Source organism: Opisthocomus hoazin, chromosome 11 (genome assembly GCF_030867145.1).
Source record: "Opisthocomus hoazin isolate bOpiHoa1 chromosome 11, bOpiHoa1.hap1, whole genome shotgun sequence".
NCBI lineage: Eukaryota > Metazoa > Chordata > Aves > Opisthocomiformes > Opisthocomidae > Opisthocomus > Opisthocomus hoazin.
Genome location: NC_134424.1, coordinates 10131953 through 10152317, shown reverse-complemented (window position 1 = coordinate 10152317; position 20365 = coordinate 10131953). Strand labels below are relative to the sequence as shown.

At 47.8% G+C, this 20365-nt stretch overlaps 1 long non-coding RNA gene across 1 annotated transcript; it reads left to right on the top strand.

The window, feature by feature from the left end:
- Positions 1–201: 201 nt before the first annotated feature.
- LOC142362760 (uncharacterized) lies at positions 202–18471 on the top strand. The gene is made up of 5 exons (XR_012765270.1): positions 202–451; positions 10806–10931; positions 13266–13489; positions 14404–17289; positions 17810–18471. It is a non-coding gene; the product is annotated as an uncharacterized LOC142362760 (long non-coding RNA).
- Positions 18472–20365: the final 1894 nt, after the last annotated feature.

Here is a 20365-nt window from a genome sequence, read left to right as displayed (position 1 = left end):
AGAATAGCACTGTCAGGGGAAGAAATCTTCACATGAACAGAATTTAGCTATTTGTGTTCCCTTTCTATATGCACTTAGTGCTTTATCCACAGGGGATATTTTCTTCTGTGGAATCATGTTGACTGCAGGTAAATAGAGAAAGTAAACTCTTGTTTCTTCATATCTAAACCTGTTCTCAGCCCTGCCCCTTGGCCAGTCTCTCTCTGAGAGCCTGTGCCGGGTTCAGAGCCTTGCAAGGCTGTGGCAGATGCTGAATGAAGAGCATTGCAGTTGCTGATGGCGTGGCGGGTGCTGGGGAATCGGTCCAACATGTGAGGGTGGTGCTGAGCACAGCCTGCGCTTCCTGGGTCTGCAAAACTACTGGCTCCAGTGGAGAAGCAGACGAGAGCGGAGAACTAATCTTGTGTCTGTGCTTCTGCTTCTGTGACTAATTGCTCTGAAATTTGCACAGGTAATAGCTTTCACTTTTCCTAATACCTCTTACTAGGTTAGCATTTAAAAAGGATGTATTTTCTTGTCGTTAAAAGCCCTAGATGCAAATAGGGAAGCAGATAGATAGCATTGCTTATTAATTAAAACAGAACCACAAATTTCAGGGAGTGCGGTCAGGCTCCGAAGAGTACCTGATCCCATATCGATGGGCAGTACAGTAGCAAGAAATGCACCCACTGCACCACTCCTTGATGGGAATGTACAAATTAGAAATTTCAAGGGCTGTTGAACACTGTGAATTTCCACTGTGGATCAGCACAAAGTTATTTGGCGCAGGAGGTTCTGTAACTGTGACACATTGGGGAAGTTCATATTGTGCAACGGCCCTAAAGCTCACACTTCCTCATCTACTATGTGGAGATCCAGTGCTAAGGGGTGTTTAATATAAAGCAGGTAGGATACTAGCTGACGGGAGCAGGTTTTTTGTCTCTTGTTGCCTTTTCATTATTCATCTTACGATCATCTTCTTTGCTATTTATATTCAGCATAAATAATAATTAAGCCAGGGGACACAGCTGCGATGGTGTGAATGTGAAGAAAAACTCCATGTCCCTGATGTTGCAAAGCTAGCCAGGCCTGGAGGAGTCCTTAGCCTGAGGAAACGTGGCCCATTGCAGATGCTTGCTGGAGAGCAGGAAAGCATTAACATGCAAGCGCTACTCTTAAGTGGCCAGAATGTAGTGATTAAAGTGCTCTTGCTGTTTGATCTTGGGCCTCTTGCCCTTTCTGTTCCTTAATTAATTTCCTCTATCATTTATGTATTAATAAAAACAAATTACCTTCTTCATGGGAGGTGAGACACTTTATTCATTTATGTTTGCAAACAGCTTTGAGATCCAAGGAAGGAAGGAAGAGGCTACAGAAGTGAGACAGCGGTATGTAGTGCATGAATGATATATGACAAGGTTTTATTCCTTGGCAGTCTGATAATTGGGCATTGGAGTAAGTCTTTTTCCTTTTCTGCTAAGTTTCTTTTTCTGACATTGTCAAATAAGGCACAGCTTTTGCCTCTAGTGTGGTACGTAAATGAATGGATCTATGGACACTTTGATTTTGGGTTGATCAGTACCTTTGTTTCAGCCTTCTTTCGTGAGCATTTATGGAGAAGGGCAATTCCCAGTGACGGTGGAATCATCTGCCAGCAGGTCATCCATTTGAAATAACTGCTGGGATTTAAAATTGCTATCATGTCGCATCTTTATGGAACGAACATGGGTTTATCTCCTGGAATGACCATCTGCTTTCTGCTATTACCACAACAGGGTAGCAGCTGCAGAGGTTATCGTGCATGGGACAGAGGTGCACAGAAAGGAAGTTTCCACGTAGAGATGCAGAGTCGATTATTCTCTATTGTCACAGCTTGCTTCTTGCACTAGAATTCAGATTTTTAATGTCTTCCTCTAAAAACGAACTTGATCAAGGTCTTGCAGTCTAGCAAACCAACACGCAGTAGCACTGGCCAGAGGCTGCATATATGTTGTCGGTAGCTTTGCTCGTGGAGGTAAGGGAAGGCTGATGTATGCCCATGAAAGACAGAAATGTGCTGTCAATGGATGCTCTGGGTGTCTTTTCTCCTGGTGAGTAACACAAACAAATGCAACATTCCTTCCTACCTGCGCAAACCAGTCTCAGGGTGGAAGCAACATTAAAAGCCAGGATCTCTTCTCTTGTAATGTCTAATAGCAATGTCTAATTCTGGATTTTCAAAGCTATTCCCCTTAAGGTTATCCTGTGATATGGAGCGTGTCTGTCCACAGGCGGAGCCGCGAGAGCAGCTCAGCGCGCTTCAGTATGCAGCGAGCTCCTTGGCTGGGGCTCCCCTTGGAGTTCCTCAGCAGGCACTAAGGATGTGTCATCCTTTGAGTCATCTCTTACTTTTAAAGAAGCTTTCCTCCCTGAAAGCTGTTTTGGTTTTGACATCAAAAACTTTATACAGAACACTACATTTCATAGTCCTTTAACACAGATTTCTGCAGGGGGAGCAGCTGGGGGGTGAGCAGATGAGCGCTGACTTCGGGGCTGCATGTGCCTTCACCCCTTGTGTATGTCACGCCTTTTTCATCAGTGGTTTTCTTTGTGTCCAGGCCTCCTCCAGCAGCCTCCCCTCATTTTGGGGGAGATTTCCATGCTGCAGGGTGCTCCCTCTGCATCTGGCATTGAAACCCTCCCGGAGTCTCCTGCTGACGTACAGCCTGGCTGTACAGCCCTGAGTCTTGCACTCCTCCCCTGAGCCCTCAGCGCTGTGTCTCCGGACAGCCCAAAGCAGTGGGGTCCCATCACCCAGCCCTTCAGGGCCAAGGTCGGGTTAACGGTGTGTATAAAGCCCACCCACTGACGAGGCCGTGCATGCTGTTCCAGAAATGTTGAGCTAATTGCACAAAAGGTGAAGCTCCAGAACAGCAGTGATTGATTCAGCCTCAGGCCCTACACGGCAGAGAGCAGCTCATGAAAACCAAAGACAAGGCATGTGATTGCAGACCCTTAATCCAGCTAAAATACCATGACTCCTGACCTCATTAGAAAAAAGCCACAAGACACATCTCCCTGGACTGCTCCCTGCTGAGTCCAGTGAAATACTGGGACCTTGGCCAACCAGCCAGGTATTCCTTCCTTTCTGCAGAGTGCTGTGGTTTCCTCTCTGCCTTGGAAACACTTGTAGACCCAGAATGAACTCCTATAAACTCATGGGGAGGAGAACTTATGACTTACGCTCTAATTAACCCATAGATGTAATGTGATTGTAGCACATCGATAAAAGCTGATACAGGGCTTGTAGGGGGAGGGAAGAAAGCAAACAAGCAAAGCACATGTAGGATGTTATCAGGGGGCAGGAGAATTTGTAAGCTGGTCATCAGTGTTTCCCTTAAATATTAATTTTATGGGGAAGTTTATGCAGGACTAGAGCACAGTGGCAGGGCTGCCAGCCCATAGTCTGGGCTAGCCCCTGGCATGACCCTTCCTCTTCCAGCAAGCCTGCTCCACTTCAGAGTGTAAATTTAGGTTGCATATAGAGTGGGACGGACTTTGCATGTGACAGTGTCGTGCCTTTGCTTTCAATGCCTATCAGCTTCGCTAGTGTAGAGAAGTCCCTGCTTCTAACAGCAGACAGCTCTTGCTCCAGCCTGACGATTTGGATGCTGGAGTCTCTACAGCGGTGTTTGAAATTCATGTACGGGAAAGGGGAAGGAATACTGGCATTTGCATGCATGTGGCTTACTTCTTTACAGAGGTTGTCTGCAACCCATGAATCATGGATGAAGTATTCGTACAAGGTGGCTTAGTCTCTACAGAAGTACCTCTTCAGTGCATGGAGGAGGGTGGTGTGTCTCAGCACCTTCTTCTTTCTCTCTGCCTTCTCAGTTCAGTACAGGTAGGTGGTCCTGGCAGTGCAGAATAATCTTCCCTTTCACAGCTGCACTGCAGGCAGGGGATCGGGGGACGAGGGCTTTGGTTGGCATTTGTGGACTAGGGATGACTAATGTTTCCTTGTCACTAACACATCACTGCTTGCATCAACCAGGAGTGTCAGAGCAGCTTGGTGCAAACCAGCTGAGTGTCATCAGTGATTTGTCGCGGTCGTTAGTGAGGTGTGAAACACCGTATTGGCAGGCTCCCGCGGGTGTGCGGCGCTGTGGGGTGCTGTCTGCGGGGCCTGTGGACCCCTCTGGGACACCCGCACGCGGCGGCTCCCATCTGTACTGTTCAGCGTTAAATATCAATATGAGCCTGTTACAGAGAGGCCAGGGGAAGTGGGAATGGCAGCTCAGCGGGCAGTGTTGGATCGTGTGCTGGAGAATGATTGATTTACTTACTTAGGGCTCCTTTCAACAAAGATTCAGATCCATTGGGCTTGGGTTTCATAAGAGTTGGGGAGATGAGGCTATTTCAGCAGCAGAGGAAACCACCAGTTCTTCAGACCTTTCACATCATGGCACTTACGCATTTCTTTAACCTACCGCAGAGCGTTGGGGCCAGCCCCACTGCCAGTGGGAAGCCCTTCACCCTGCCACCAGGTTGAGCCACCATCAGAGTTTCAGGTGCTGCAGCAGCACAGGGGGAGTCTTGGAAGGTTTTGGGGGCTCTGGACCCAACCCAAGCCTTGCAGCAGCAGCACTGGGCAGATGCAGCCCCTCGTTGCAGGGGCTGCTCAGTAACTCTCCAGCTTTTGCTTTGCTGCCATACACAGAAGGAAGGAAAGTTGCAGCCTGGGCTTTGTGAATGAGAAGGACCATCCTGGGAGCAGCAGGGCCCTGGAGTCGGGTGGTCCCAGGGCCACTTCACTAGTGACTGTAACTGACTTACTAATTTGGGAGACCTTTCTCGTGAAATGCCTGTTAACATGCCCGAACACTAATTGGGACAGAGAGACCCAAGCTGACTCAAGCACCATGCAGACCCCTGGTGTGGTGTCGCCCAAACTCCATGCCCAGGCTTTGTTATGCATGTTCTGGATCCAGAACATGAGTCTATCATGGTCCAACTCGGTAGAAATTGCCAGGTTTATTCAAGCCAGTGATTCATCGGCTCTGGGAGGCTTTCTCAGGGCGTGGGCAGCACCAGCTGCTTCCCAGGGAGGTGTGAAAGGGCCCTGACAAAACAGCTATGCAATACCCCAGGGAAGGTGTCGCTTCCTGGCAGCAGCGCTTGGCCTGGAGCATCAACCTTGTCCCCAGTGAAAATACAGCAAAGCACACTCATGTAGAGCACAGAGATTGTAAGGAAAAGGTCTAAAAATGTTTCCCTGTTTAAAATGCTGCCTGAGGAGGGCAGCCGCTCTTCCTTACAGCTGCATGCGGCTTTCCCGCAGAAGAGTTAGAGCCATCTGCCCCCTCCTCCAGACAGGTCTTTGGCTGACAGCAGCAGTTTTGATGGGGCTGCCTGGTTCTCCTGCATGTCTCTTCTCTACCGGGACTCCCTTTAGTTTAATTACCACCTCTGTGCCCATTTACCACTAAACTTTCTGAGACTGTTTCTTGGCTGCAGCCGCCAGTCTGAATATTCTATAACTTGGGGGGGGAATCAAATATCTGTTAGAAGTAGCCAAGTTGCTAATGGAGACAGACCAAGTGTGATGTGCATCACCTGAGGGCTCAGCACTTCGAAGCGAGAAGAGGAGGAAGCGCTCAGCTACTTAAGAGAGGGATGCAGAGCTGTGGGAGTGAGCTAGATGGCACTTGTTGAAAAGAGACCTATCCTGGAGGATGCTCTAGCTACCTGTGAGAGGTATCTGCAGCTCTGCCTAGTCTCTGCTGATACCCCATTCATTGGGAAGGTAGTACAGTAGAGAAACGAATGGGAATAAGTCCAAAAAGCTGGAAACATTGGATGTTATCTGCAAAATGCAGGTGGAAGAAATGTGTTCTCTCTTAGAGAATTTCCACAGATTTGAGTCCCTTGTGTCTTTCTTTATAATGTCAGTGCTTAAAAATGTGACTGAAGAAGGAAGAGAACATTTTTGCTACTGTTAAGCTAGCAGCTGGTTAGTGCTGGCTATTTATTGTACAGGCCAAATAGCTCAGATGAGGCCTGGTTTAAAATGTGCAAAATGGCTGCTGCTCTCAGGAAGCAGGAAAATTTGGAATCTTTTGTGTTTTTACTTCTTAGGAGGCACAGTGAGCTGCAACGCCTTAGCTTAGGGTAATGAGCCTCTCATACCTGTGCTTACCCACCAGGTAACAGCAGGTCAATGGGGCTCCTGGTAGAGTTGTGGAGGCTTAAATAAGGACAAGCAAGTTCTCTAACGATCCCTGCTGCACTCCCGGAGGAGGTTCACCTCTGATAGTGCTGTCTCCTACTGAGTGACCAGCATCATCCTTTATTTCCAAATATGCTTCTTGTACTTCTGTGGTTAAGAAGGATTTAAGGCTGTTAGCAAGAGGCAGTGTACTGTTTGGGAAAGGCCTGGCTCTGTGTTGTGCTTCCTTCTGGGTGCTGGTCTGAGCTCTGTGCTACTGAGATATCCAAACACTTTTTTTTTTTATGACAGCCAGTCACAGGTCTGTTCATGATCCACAGTGGAGCTTCCAAACCTGTGTGCAGTTGTACTAGGATGCTGTCCCTTCTCCAAATATCTAGGCATTCAGTTCTTCCAGTTCTGATGATGTTGCTTTTTTTTTAAAAAATACCAAAAAACCACAAAACAACAAAAGACCAAAACACCCCAAAACAGCTCTGAAGTCTGAAAACAAATTACTAGTTGCCACTCTGATTTCACAAGTGTAGCATCCATGAACATCAAAAACAACCCTTGTCCTGAAGAACTTATAGTAGTTGCGTAGAAGCGTGGCTTCAGAGGGGAAGAGGAGCAGAAGGAATGACCAGACAGGGACCTGCCCCGCAATGGGTAAGGCAGTGCTGGAAAGTGGAACTCATGTCTTTCAGACCCACAGGCCTCCCCTATAAGGCTGTGTTTCAAATACAGAACAATGTATTTTAATCAAATGTTTGAGAACATCTGTGGGAAGTGACTCTGCATTTAGCAGCTGTTTGGGTTTGCTGCCTGCTGAAGCAGAGTCTGCTCATTGCCTATGAGGCGCAGCACCGTTCCTGGCTGGTCTGAACACGCTGCTGCTTTTGCCATGCATCTGATTTTAAGTTCAAAAGTTACTGTTTTGGGAGAGTGGTGTGGCTGACTGAGTGGTCTGGTGATGGGCAAGGGGAGCAGGAGAGCAGGCTGGGGTCCAGCGGTGGGAGTGCAGTGAGGCAAGCCTGCATTCAGACTCCCTGGCTCAGCTGCGGGCTGGACCTTGCAGAGGTGTTTAAAAGGTAAGGGAAATGGTGAGATGGGGACAGGCTTAGAAAATGAGGATGCTGCCATCTCTCAGGGATTCCTGTCTGTTGGGTAAACTGTTGCTTCCAACTTGATACCTTACTCAGTGTGACGAGAAACGCTGTGGACTGAGCTGCTCTTCTGTGAAAGTGTGCTCTGCAGCGAGTGAAGCTCTCTGTGGAGCTCAGTGACCCAAGGAACTAGGTAATGGCAGAAGAATCATGGTTGAGTTGGTGGTGCTTCCCTGCAAAGACATACTGTCCCCTCCTGTCAACACCTTTGGAGAGTCAGCTTGGTTTTATTTCAAATACATTTGAATACCTCAGTCTGGTGAGATGGGATTCCTCTTCTCAGCTACCTGCAAGCTGGCTCTTTCTGTCATGTCCTGCTCCTTTTCCCACCAACTGCTACGCTTGTCAGCACAGATCTGCCCACAGCACGAATCCCCATGGCTGTGGGAGAGGCAGGCAGAGCCTATCTATGTGGTCCTTGCTTACTCCACAGGTTCCTCAGGTTTGGTGCCCAGTGACAGGACAAGGGGCAATGGGCACAAACTGAGGCACAGGAAGTTCCGTCTGAACATGAGGAAGAACTTCTTCCCTCTGAGGGTGACGGAGCACTGGAACAGGCTGCCCAGGGAGGTTGTGGAGTCTCCTTCTCTGGAGATATTCAAGACCCGCCTGAACAAGATCCTGTGCAGCCTACTGTAGGTGACCCTGCTTTGGCAGGGGGGTTGGACTAGATGACCCACAGAGGTCCCTTCCAACCCCTACTATTCTGTGATTCTGTGATTCTGTGATCTGGGCCAGGCAAGCAGCTATTTTCACTGGTAACATCAGTCTGTCTCCTGCAGGCCAGACACTGGGGGAGGGATGGTGACTCCCCATCGCCACAAGCAATTGCTGGTGTTGCCAGTTCAGGGGTCCACAAAGTACATTTGTGGTGCCCCAAGAAAATTTATTCCTCTTTCTGAAAGCTATGTGAGGTGGAGCAGCACCTTCTGTTTATGATCCCTCTTGCCAGGCTTTTTAACATTTTTTATTTAGCAGCTTGAGAAGAGCTCACCAGCAGGCAGTACCTTCCCTTGGAGCCATGGTCCATGCTGTCCCTCACCATGGCAGGCTGCCTGCTTGCGGAGTGTGTTTTGCTTGCTGTTTAGCTGTTTTAAGGACCTGCTCACCAGCTAAGCTTTGGAGAGATTAATAATGTCTCTTTTCCGTACAATGTCCTTGACAAGCCAGAAATCCGCCCATTCACTGTTTCGAGCAATTAAAATGATGACATGGCCATCAACCCCCATGCAACCAGTTGGCGAAAATGCTCTGCAATGGACGCTCCAGTCTTCGACGAGTGAATTTGTATGTAGTTTGGCACAGAACAGCCCTGCTGACTTCCCAGGCCGACACTGCTTTGTTACTCAAATACAAACATCTAAAACCAGCATTAGGCGCTGCGAGCCGCGCCAAAGCCGACTGCTGTCATCGTATAATAAAACAGCATGTTGAGGTTTGCTATTCTAATTGGGCGGCCAGGAACCCCGGCGGATGGCGGAGCTTATTTATTGATTGCTCTTCAGATCAGAAACTGGACGGCACCGCAGGGAGCTAGTAAAGGAGGAAAACCATTTTAAATGTACTGTAAATGCTCCTTTGCAGGATTAATGAGTGGGAAACTGTAATGTGTGTTAACAGGATGCACAAAAAAGTAAAAGCTGGTAAACTTGCATGGCTTTCCCTTCCACAGGAGAATTCTGCTTCAGCAGAGATGGGAGAAATACAGGCTGTAACAAATGTTGCTTTATTACTGGGGCCTTATAGTGGAAAAGAATCTATATTCTTACACTGAAAAATTGGGAGTTCTTAGAAAATATGGAGGGAAAACACTTTACAAAAAAACCCAAATATGGGGGGCAGTTGGAGTCGGCAGAAGTGAAAACCTTTCCTGTTGGCTACTTATTCCCTCAGGGTTAGCTTGCGAAAGACATGAAACACATGCTATGCTCTATCTCCTGCATAGCTGCAAGGGATTCACCAAGCAAAATACCCAAAGGTGGCTAGAGGGAGAGGGACAGGCTCCCCAGCTCTGTAACAGCCACAGAGCTGCGAATCACCCCACTGAGCCGCCACTCATCGTGCAACATGTTCCCATCCTCAACAGCTGGTCCAGTTGGTGTGAGAGAGAAGAGCGGGGTGTGATCCTGTTTCTCACTTTGCTGAGTGTTTGGATCTTCCCCCAAAGGCTTTGCGTGGCTCTGGTGTACTTTCAAAATGCCTGGGAAGTGGACTGACACATTAATGCACAGATGTGCAATGAAAGTATAAAAGCCTGTAGTGTCATTTTAGGAACAAGTGCTGTTCCCATGGTTTGCCAAACTCTTACAATTATTGTAACACCTGCAGCTTGCCTGCAATTCAATCCTGGGTGCTTTGTTCCTGCTTGATCAGCTCATTTATAGCTGCCTGTCATACAGGAGTTGCCCTCTCCAGCACAGTGGTTGTCATTACTGGAGCAACTCCCGTGAGCAGGGCAGTAGGCAGGAGGGGAGGTGTGAGTGCTCCGTGCCTCCCTTGGGCTGTTCGTGATCCTGGCTGAAGGAGGCAGGTGACAGGCACAGCCAGGGATTAGCACGTATAAGTCCTGAATTTTAGGAAGTCTAATGTCTTCATAGTGATCTGAATCTTGTAGAATCACTGATGAGCGAAATATTAATGAAGTTAAGTAAACCAGAAAGATGCTGGAATCTCTCAGTATAAGGGGATAGTACTGCATGGGAAACAAACTCATCTGCAAAGCCTGTTTTGTTTTAATGTGATATCACCCTCTGTTTGCTTCCCTTTTGCGTCTGTCCACCTGACATTCAGTCTGAAATATGAGCAGCTTGCAACAGGGGCTATTTTACTGGTGTTTATAAAGTCTGGAGATCTTGGGCTGTGATGTTGCAAGGGGCCTGGGTAATCTCTGGTAGAGCTAGACCTGATCCTGAACTGAAGAACTGTCACCAAGATCAAAGGGTTAGATGCTTTGACTTCTGCAGCCATCCTGTGACTTTTAAGACAGGGGTGGCAGCATCCTCAGGGAGACCTGTTGGCCCATCCACCCATGGGTGTCTCCCGGGCCATCCACCTGGGAGGCAGTTGTCCCCAGACCACGCTGTGCTCAGAGATCTGCTTTCAGGATGCCTTGGCAGACTTGGATGCAATGGGCTGGGCTGTCTCCACAGGGCTCGAATGCTTTGGCGGTGACATGACTGCTTCGCTGCTAGAGCTATCAGTTCAGCCCTGCTTGAGAGATCTGCACTCGTGCTTAGACCACCAAACACTTCTGCAAATGAGAGGGCCCTGTTTTTGTTATCCAAGCCTTCCTTGTGAAGCATGAATGATTTCTTAAGCACAGAGAGGCTTCTGATGCAAGTATTCGTTATCCACCCCGGTTTGTTACAGATGAATCATAAAGTAAATTTCCTGAAACAAAGCACACAAAAGTAGATTGATATTTGACTTGGCTTGGCTTGATGTTTTCCTTTCTGTGTTTCTTTTTTTGTCAGTTTGGCAACTACTCTAGGTTTTTATCCAGCTTTGTTCCCTCCATGTCATCCCTCTAGAGGTTTTCACAGATCACTCTGAAGTAAGGAAGAACCACGCAAAAGGAGAGATAAACAGTCAGCACAGAGGTAAGAGCAGAACAAACATATCGGGGTGTATTATTCTTTTGACCAAGGTCTTTTGGACTCACCTGGGGCATCTTGACAAAGAAGTTTGATTTCTAAAGTTGTGGATCTTATTTGCAGGGGACTCCCCTCTACAAAACACTTTGCTGTAACTGAAGAAGCGAAGATTGGCACGCCTATGGGCATTCAGTTCTGCTGAGAGTAACTTCAGGTTATGGGTGGAAAAGTCAAGTAAAACTTGCAGAATGACTATGGAAAAAATTCTTATCATAAAGTATAGCCAAGTTCCAGGGCACATTTCAACTTGTTGGTTTTGGGGGGGGACACCTCTTTGTTACCATCTGTCCTCGGCCTTCAACGCCTCTGTCAGTGAAAAGCTATTCTCAGAAGGAATCACCTTAGAGGCAATTTGTGATCTACAGAGCCTGACTTTGAGATCATATTGTCTGTGGACTTCCATGGGCACCCAGGGGATAGATAGTAGGTGTTGGGAGCAGGGAGGAGGTCTGAGGAGGATGTAAGACTTACCTTATTTTTGATATTTTTTTCCTCCCATCTCACTAAAGGGGTTCTGCATTGGAGGATGAATAGTGAAGATGAGACATTACTCACCACCCATTATGTCTCAAAGGCTATCTCTGCCTTTGAGAGCAGCTGCCAGCATCTGTCTGCAGCAATGTTTGGGCCACCAGCTGTGGAAGGTACTGGCGCAGAGGGCTCTCCTGTGGCACATCCAGAGCCCCTGATGCCTTCTGGTTCAGCCAAGCTTTTATTTTCCTTGTTGAGGAGCCTTCTAAGGGGATACAAAAGGGATCTGTCTTACTGTGTGGAGAGAAGCACAAATAAAAGCCACCAGGAAAAGGAATGGAGGGTTATTTTCAGGTTGAGTCTGCACTAGCCAACAGTTTTGTATTCTCTTAAAAACCAAAAACTCACTGGAGTCAGTCCTCTGGCAGTAGAGAGCCTACTTTGGGGAGGCTTTCTTTCTGGCTGCTCAGCAAAACAAATACACTCGGGGCATATCTCACTCTATGGGCAGGGTAACAAGCAAATAAAACCAATCAGCCCATCTCCAGGTGGCTTTTGATGCCTTTTAGTAGCAACCTACCTGCCAGGAGCATCGCTGCTGCCCTGCTGAGAGCTGAAGTACTGACGGACTGGAGCAGGCGCAGCTCTGCACTAACGGTGGTGTGTGTCTGCCTGTCCTCTGGGCAGTACTACGGTGTGAAATAACGTCGTAATTCAGTGCGGCAGGGGTGCTGAGTGCTTTCGGCTTGCCTGAGGCTTCAGGAGGTCTTAGTCCCAATCCTAAACACCAAGCGGAAATCTGAGTGTCTGGAGGCCAAGCCCACCACCCTTGAAATGGGTGGCAAAGCCAGCATTAGTTCCAGAGGACAAGTGTGGTTATGCTTGCTGCTGGCTCTGGTACGTCTGGGATCCAGGTGACAAAGGCTGGCTCCAGCATGTCCTAGGTGGGTATTTTGCAGGCAGAGCACTGTCTGGTGAAGCCAGACCTTGAGGGTCAAATCCTCTGCAGACAAAGGCAGATGCAGGCGTTAGTGCTTTTGGAAAAGCTGGGCAGTTAATTATGAATGGAGCATGTGTACTTGCCTACTTTCAGGGGACACAGAGCATAAGGGTATCTGCCTTTGTGCAAGATGTGTACAGGCATACAGTGAAATACAGCGACAGTTAAATGTTAATGCTCACAATCTGATTTTTGGCTGTCTTCCTGCATGACTGCAGATGTGAGTTTTCTGTCTGGGTTTTTTTCGGGGGGGGGGGCGGAAATGAGGGGAAAGTCTTGAAGAACAAAGGATCTGAGAGTCTTCCACATGAGATTTGAAAGCTCTCCTAATCAGAAAAGAGGGAATTATTTAGAAACCAGCCAAACAAATCTCAGGTGCCAATTAAAAGCAAAACAATCTTCCACTGATATTTGGAGTGGTCTCTTGCTGCTGGAGAGGGAACAGCATCTGTGGAAGCCTTCCAAATCATGCATTTGAGAGTCACTTTCATTGACACTGACCTAATGGCTCAGGTGATTTGGATTTGTTATAACTATAATGGGACTTTGATTATTCCTTCTCTGTGCATCATAGCAAAGCCAGGAGACTTCTGGACAGTGTACAGTGGTCTTTGGCTGCAATACTGTGGTTATTCAGTGGTTAATAGCAATAGCAGCCATTTAGAGTTGCTTAAAGAAAAATAAAGCCTGGGCAATGAGTGAAATAAATTTTTTACATCATCAGAGCAAGGCAATAATTTTTTGCTGTTTGCTAGCAACAAATACACCAAAATATACGGAAAGCTTAAATTATTTTACTGCTTGGGCAGCTTCTTGACAACTTGTGAAGCAGCACTGAGGTCGCATGGTCCTGATGTCTGAGGATGAGCAGCTGCAGGGAGCAAGAGCAAATTCGACAGGCGCCTGTGGCCGCAGGAGGGCAAGGCTGGGAAAAGCCCAGCTCATGGTGGTGCTGCTGAAGCCCACGTAAGCTGCGTGTGCCCCGAGGACGAGCCTGGCACAGAGAAGGGAATCTCAGCAGCAGGAGCTGGAGGTAAGGTAGGGCTCATTGGCTCTCAGTGCAGGATGTGACTGTACTGCCCAGGGGACTGGGGTTTTCCACTTGCTTGTGTGGAGGTGGGAATCCTTCAGGCAACCTCATTGATTGAGGTTTAAGCAGAAAGTTACTTTTCCAGAACTTGGTTTTCTCGATTCTTTTGCCCTCTGGTTTCATGAGTCTATGTGTGATAGGTCACTCAGGGAAAGGTGTGGGGATGGTGTGCCTCTGTGGCTGGCTTCTGATCCTTCCTATCTGTTTTGCATGCATGTGATATGCTTGTGTCTGGGTTTTTTTCATTTATTTTACTTTGTGTTGCTGCATTGATGTATTTATGTCATTGTATAATCAGAAAAGTCTAGGGTACTAATTACTAGAAAACCACATGAGAAAATTGGGCTTTTGTGCAAATGTTCCTATGTTAAAGTACCAAAAATAATTTGATTTAAACACAACTAACACTAAAATACATTTTAAATTGGGACCATTGAAATTCACCTCTTGTTTGTGTCAAGGGCTCCAAAACATTCTTTTTCTAAAATACAAAAAAAGTAACATAAAAGCCTAAGGCTTCTAAATGCCATCTCTTAAAAAATAATCTGGATTTCAGCTGGAGTTTTGTAGAGACGAAGCGAACCTTTTAGTGACTGAGCTAAGCAACCCTGAAAATCAGCTTTGTAGTACTTGTATCAATGGACTGGCTATAGAAGTTCAAGTTCATTATCATGGCACCTTGCTACAAACAAGTGGTGGGGCAGTACTGAGAAGCTAAGGTTGTGCTATGGGCTGCCTTGAGGAGCTATAGAGAAGTGGGTATGTGGGCACTCATAATCTGAAATGTTTTGCATTTGTCGGTGGAAAAACAGGACTATCTATTAATGTGCATTTCTAATCTGAACTCTTGCTTTCAGCCTGTGTTTTTAAGGGTAAAGGACCGGAGGGCAGTAGTGCGCTGCTGTGAGTTGCGTTGCTGCCAAACTGAATGGTTCCTCAGGATAGCTCTTGGCCTCAGAGACAGCACCAAAGGGTTCCTCTGCAGTCCCACGGGTGAGCTGGAAGTGGCTGGTGAGCATCCAGCATGTGGAAACCGCAGCCCAGCATGATGGGCTGTGCTGCAGGTAGTTCCTAGCCCTCGTTGGGGATGGCAAGACTGGGACACGGAGGGGCTGTGCTCTGCCTCCATCCATCTGTTAGCAGATGGTTTTCTTCTGCTCTGCTCTTTTCTGAGCAGCAAAGTGGCAGAGAGCAGCAAAGCCCCGGGTTGCCCTGTAAGGCTCAGGAACAGCTGATGAGATGTGCTGCACTTTCCAAATCATTCTCACTTCTCTGTGCTTTTACTTCCCCCTTGTATTAGTATTAATACAGAAGCAGCTGGCTGCTGTCACTCTGACTTCCAAAGATCTCCAGTTCTGGACTGGCTACGCAGAAGGAGTCCCCAGTAGCACGCACCAGTGACTTTTTTCCTGCATGACCCCCCTTCTCCTGCCTAATCTTCAAACCCAGATGCTCTGGTGGAGTTCAGATGTCCCACAGAGGTCCAAGCTAAAGATCTGAAGTGACAGAGAATCTGTCGCATCCTCAGATAAATTGTTCCAGTGGTTAATTAATTACCTTAACTGTTCTGCACCAAGAACAATTTTATTTCTCTGTAGAAATGGTTTTGGTTTCCAGCCACTGGATCTCAAGATGCCTTTATCTGTCAGATTAAAGAGCCTCATCCAATTATTACTTTCTCTGCGTGGACACTTGTGGGCCACTCTCAAGTCACCTCTCAGCCTTCCCAGGGACAGAGTAAATGAATGTCTCTTAGTTCCCTGCTGTAAGGGAGGTTTATCAGCTTCCCATTCTTCTTGCTTCTGCCTGCTGAAACCCCACCAGTTTGTTCTTGTCCTCTTTTCCAGTTGGATGCAGCAGGGCCTTGTGCAGTCTTTCACGTCTTCTACCATAGCTAAAGAACTTCTGGCCACCCACAGAGCCTTGCCCTGCTCTGTGCATCCCAGGGCCAAATATGTCCTCAGCTGCTGCTGTATCCAGGATCAGGCTGATCCCTTAATCCCTCTTCGGTGTCCCAGTGAGAATGGGATGGGGAGCATGGATTGGCCAGCCCCAAGCTCAGGATCAGCCTATTGTGGCCCAAGGGGTTTTTGTACCTCTATTTTGGCATCTGTCCTGGCTATGAATGAAGAAAAGGAAGGTCCTGAGACAGGCAGCTGTGCTGGCTGGGAAGGAGGGACAGCGGAGGCGGGGAGCTCGGCTGTGTTTGGAGTCTGCTCACACAGAAGTTCACCAGTTCCAAGTGAGTGTAATTGTGGAGACAAAGTAGGAGCAGCCTGAAAAATCACAGGGATGGCATAACTTCCAGCCGAGGAGAAAAGGGCCTTTACGAGGTCTTGAACCAGTGTCCTTACCTGCGTTGTGCTGCGGTGTGATGTGTGAGCACTCAGGCACTCCACCGCCGGTTAGAAATGAGAAATTTCAAGGGCTATTGAGCACTCTGTGAATTTTCACTGTGGCTCAGCGCAAAGTTATTTAGCACAGGTGTTTTGGTAATTGTGATGCATTGGGAAAATTCACAGTGCTCAATGGCCCTCAAACTTCCACCTGCTTGGTGTGGTGGTTAAGTATTAGTGCGGTGGATTATCAGATAAAATATGCAGGAGAGACTTGCTGGCTGCAGGACTTTTTCTGGCACTGGTTATATTTCTTTGTTATTCTACGATCATTTTTTTTATCTGATGTATATTAGAAAGACAGAAAGTTGCCTTCAGTGGCTCTTAAAGTTGAGTGTTCCGCACCCAGTAAACCTGACAGGTCCATGTGCCCTCAGGGCCCAGGCGAGAGCGCTGCGGGGAGGAAAGGGACTCCAGACCACATCCCTGGGCGTGCTTAGTGGCATCTCCAGAGCTCCCCTCCTGAGGCTGCACCGCTTCCCAAAATACCCGACTGTGAGCCCCAGGAAGGGCGAGAGGGAAGAAGAGGGACCTCTGCCCACACTTATCTGAATCTGTGCAACTGCAGAGGGCTTGTGAGTCCTGGGTGGAGTTTTCTTTTAATTATCACTTTCCAAATCACCTCTACTCACCATGCTGACTGTGCTAGGAGGGGCCCTTCGGGAAGGACACTCTATCTGTCCTTTCATGCACAAATAGATTGATTAGGCATCTTTGCAAGAATGTGATGTGGCCAAGTACAAAGAGTCAGAAGAAAGCTTTAATTTTACTTCAGCCCTGCCAGTGGAACATTGTGGCAAACACAAATGCTGAACTGATGACAAAGGTCATTATTACAAAGTAATTAAATAAAGAAAATATTGTTTTCTGCTGTCTCTGAAGCTGACTTGCTGGACTGATCCTGTGAGCTTTACTGATCTCTCTGTGCTACGGATGGGCAGCTAAAGCAAAAGGACCTGTGACTATGCGGGATGGCTGAGCTTGCTGGCTGCTGCCATTCGCAGAGCAAACTGATTTTTCATTTTTTAGTTTTTGGAGCTGAATGGACATTAGCAATGTGATTCCCCTCCTTCCCCAGCTTTCCTCCCAGATAAACACACACAGCTGACTGGCTTTGTTCCACCCCGTTGTCTCCATGTATTCACCCCAACCGCAGTCATCATGGGAACGTGCCTGCACACAACAGTTGAATCGAAGTTTTCGAAGAAGGGAGAGTTCAGCATCTGAAAGCAGAAGGCGATAAACAAGAACGCACTGCAAATCCCAGATCTGTGCTGTGAAAGGGGAAGGGTGGCTGGGTCGGCTGAGAGCCCGTTGCTGTATGCTTACATGGACATGTAAGCGCAGGTGAGGAGGAGGAAAGCGGTGGTTGCGGTGGGGATGGGAATATTCGGATCGGGAGCTGTCAGTGTGTCTGTTGTGCAGCTGCCACATTGCAGGAGCTGTCTGTCACCGGAGGACTAACAGGACCTCACCGGCCTAAGGGCAACCCAGCTCTATGCATGGGGGCTGGAAGCCCCTGAGTGCGGCTGGGGATGTTCAGCCTGGAGTTTCTTTTCAGTTTGTGGTGCCTGGTCCTCAGCAACATGCTCCTCCACAGCCCTGCTGACTTGAGTGCGATGGCAGTGATGCTTCCTTGACAGCCAGCTCCAACAGCCAAGAGAGAAGCCTTTCTGCATTTGCTTTTTTTTCCCCCATTGCATTCAGACAGTGTCTTTCTAATCGCAATCAGCCACCTTCTCCATGCTGGGAAGCGTACGTTTCCCCTGCAAATCCTGGCAAGGCTGTGGGCTGGCTTACTGCTTGTAGTGCTGTGGGTTTTTGGCAGGGTGAAGTGCTGACTCTGTGGTGTGTTTGGCTCTTGCAGGCACAGGTGTGACTTTGGTGACGAAAAAGCAGAACTACAACAGTCAAGGTTTGTTGTGAGCAAAATGCAGCCATGTGCAAGAGCGTCCGGAAGATGAAAAGCTGGTGTGTAACTAGAGCTTCCTGCCAAGAAATGCAAGTAAAGTTAATGGGTGGATTTTATTTTAAGCTTATTGAAACATTTAAAAATTCCCAGTTCTGACAAGACTTCAAATGGAAGTTTCATTTGTCTCCTCCCCACCTCACTTTATCCTCAGTCTCCTCTCTCACCGTGATTTTTGGTGTTATTAACATGTGAATTAAGCTCATTTGTAGAAAATAAAGTCTTGACAAGTTGACAAGTGTTGTATAAGACAAGAGTTTGGGCTGGGATGCGTTTCTGTTTCCACAGTAGCTATTGTTCCCTGGGTTAGAAAAGTAGCCATGCACAGTGCTGGTATGGGTGCTTACGCTGCATTTAGCCCCAGTTCACTTGGAAATCTACAGCTGGGACACCGTGCTGGGTGCAGTCATCAGTGCCTGCGCAGGGTTTCTACAGGTCCTACCAAAGCCAACAGATGAACTGCTTTGTTCCTGCTACTGGAATCCGGTTTGGACCTGTGTGTTGCATAGCAACCCTAAATTATTATAAGAACCCTCAAAAGGGTATTAATGCTACTCATGAATAAATACAGTATGTCTCACTCCTGTTTATGAATTGTTTTTATGCTGTTCCCCAGCCGAGTGAAGGCTTTCATCTTCCCAAACAATGAAATTCAAGTTACTGCCAGAAGACTGGTAGCTCTTGCTCAGTGGCACAGCGGCTGTAATTAGTCTTTTTCAGCGCATTCTTGGATTTCACTTTAAGGAGGACTTGACTTTAACTTGTTGCTTATTACTCACAGCTGACCAGACTCAGCTCCTACTTGTAAAAGGGGTTTGCTGGTAAGTGTTAGGAAGAGGTCATGTTTCAGGTGTGGGTGTTTCCTGCATGGATCCTCATTCCCAGATGGAAAGTGCTTACAGCTCATCTGTCTTTGCTTCTTCTAGGAAAAATCATCCCTGAAAGCAAGGGATATATTTTGCCTTTTTCTCTGTCCTGGCTTCAGCTGGGTTAGAGTTAATTTTCACAAGAAGCTGGTGGGGCTGACCCCAACAGCCAATCAAATGGGACATTCTGTACCATGTGATGCCAGGCTCAGTATTTAAGTGGGGAGCTGGCTGAAGGAGGGGCTTTTTGCTGCTCAGGAGCAAGCTGAGCATTGGGTGGTGAGAACACTGCATGTTGTAGATGCTTTTATCAGTATTATGGATTGTTTTCTTCTCCCTTTGCCATTCTGTTAATCTCTTTTTATCCCAGCCCATGAGTTTTTTGCCTTTTTCCTTCTGATTCTCCTCCCCATCCCAACGGGGAAAGGGAAGCAGTGAGAGAGCAACTGCGTGGTTCTTTGTTGCAAATTGAGGCAAAACCGCAACAGATCGAAATAAATTTTTTTTTTTTTGTAGAAGAGGAAGTTTAATTTATCACAAATCAAATCAGAGTAGGATAATGAGAAAATAAAACTAAATCTTAGAACACCTACCCCCCCCCCCCCCTCTTCCTGGGCTCAACTTCACTCCTGTTTCTCTACCTCCTCCCCCCCTACACCAAGCAGTGCGGGGGGACGGGGAATTGGGGTTATGGTCAGTTCATCACACGTTGTCTCTGCCGCTCCATCCTCCTCAGGGGGAGGACTCCTCACACACTTTCCCTGCTTCTCACGGGAGACAGTTCTCTGCAGACTTCTCCAACATGAGTCCATCCCACAGGCTGCAGCTCTTCACGAACTGCCCCAGTGTGGGTCCCTCCCACGGGTTGCAGTCCTTCAGGAACAGGCTGCTCCAGCGTGGGTCCCCCACTGGGTCACAAGCCCTGCCAGCAAACTTGTTCCAGCGTGGACTCCTCTCTCCATGGATCTGCAGGTCCTGGCAGGAGCCTGCTCCAGCGTGGGCTCCCCACGGGGTCACAGCCTCCTTCAGGCATCCACCTGCTTCAGTGTGGGGTCCCTTCCACAGGCTACAGGTGGAGATCTGCTCCACCCTGGACCTCCATGGTCTGCAGGGGACAACCTACCTCACCATGGTCTTCATCATGGGCTGCAAGGGAAGATTCTCTGCTCCAGCATCTCGAGCCCCTCCTCTCCCTCCTTCTTCACTGACCATGGTGTCTGCAGAGTTGTTTCTTTCACATCATCTCGCTCCTCTCTCTTGACTGCCCTTTTACTGCATTTTTCCCCTTCTTAAATATGTTGTCACAGAGGTGCTACCTCTATCACTGAATGGCTTGGCCTTGGCCATCGGCGAGCCCATCTTAGAGCCAGCTGGCACTGGCTTTATCGGGGGAAGCTTCTCGCAGCTTCTCACAGAAGCCACCCCTATAGCCCTCCCCGCTACCAAAACCATGCCACACAAACCCGTAACGTTCTCCTATTCTTTGAAAGCTGTCAGTACTAATTTAATTAGTTGGTGCACAATAACAGTTTATCATTTCCAAGTCTAATGTATTCTAATGTTGTTTATACTGATTTGATGATTAAAG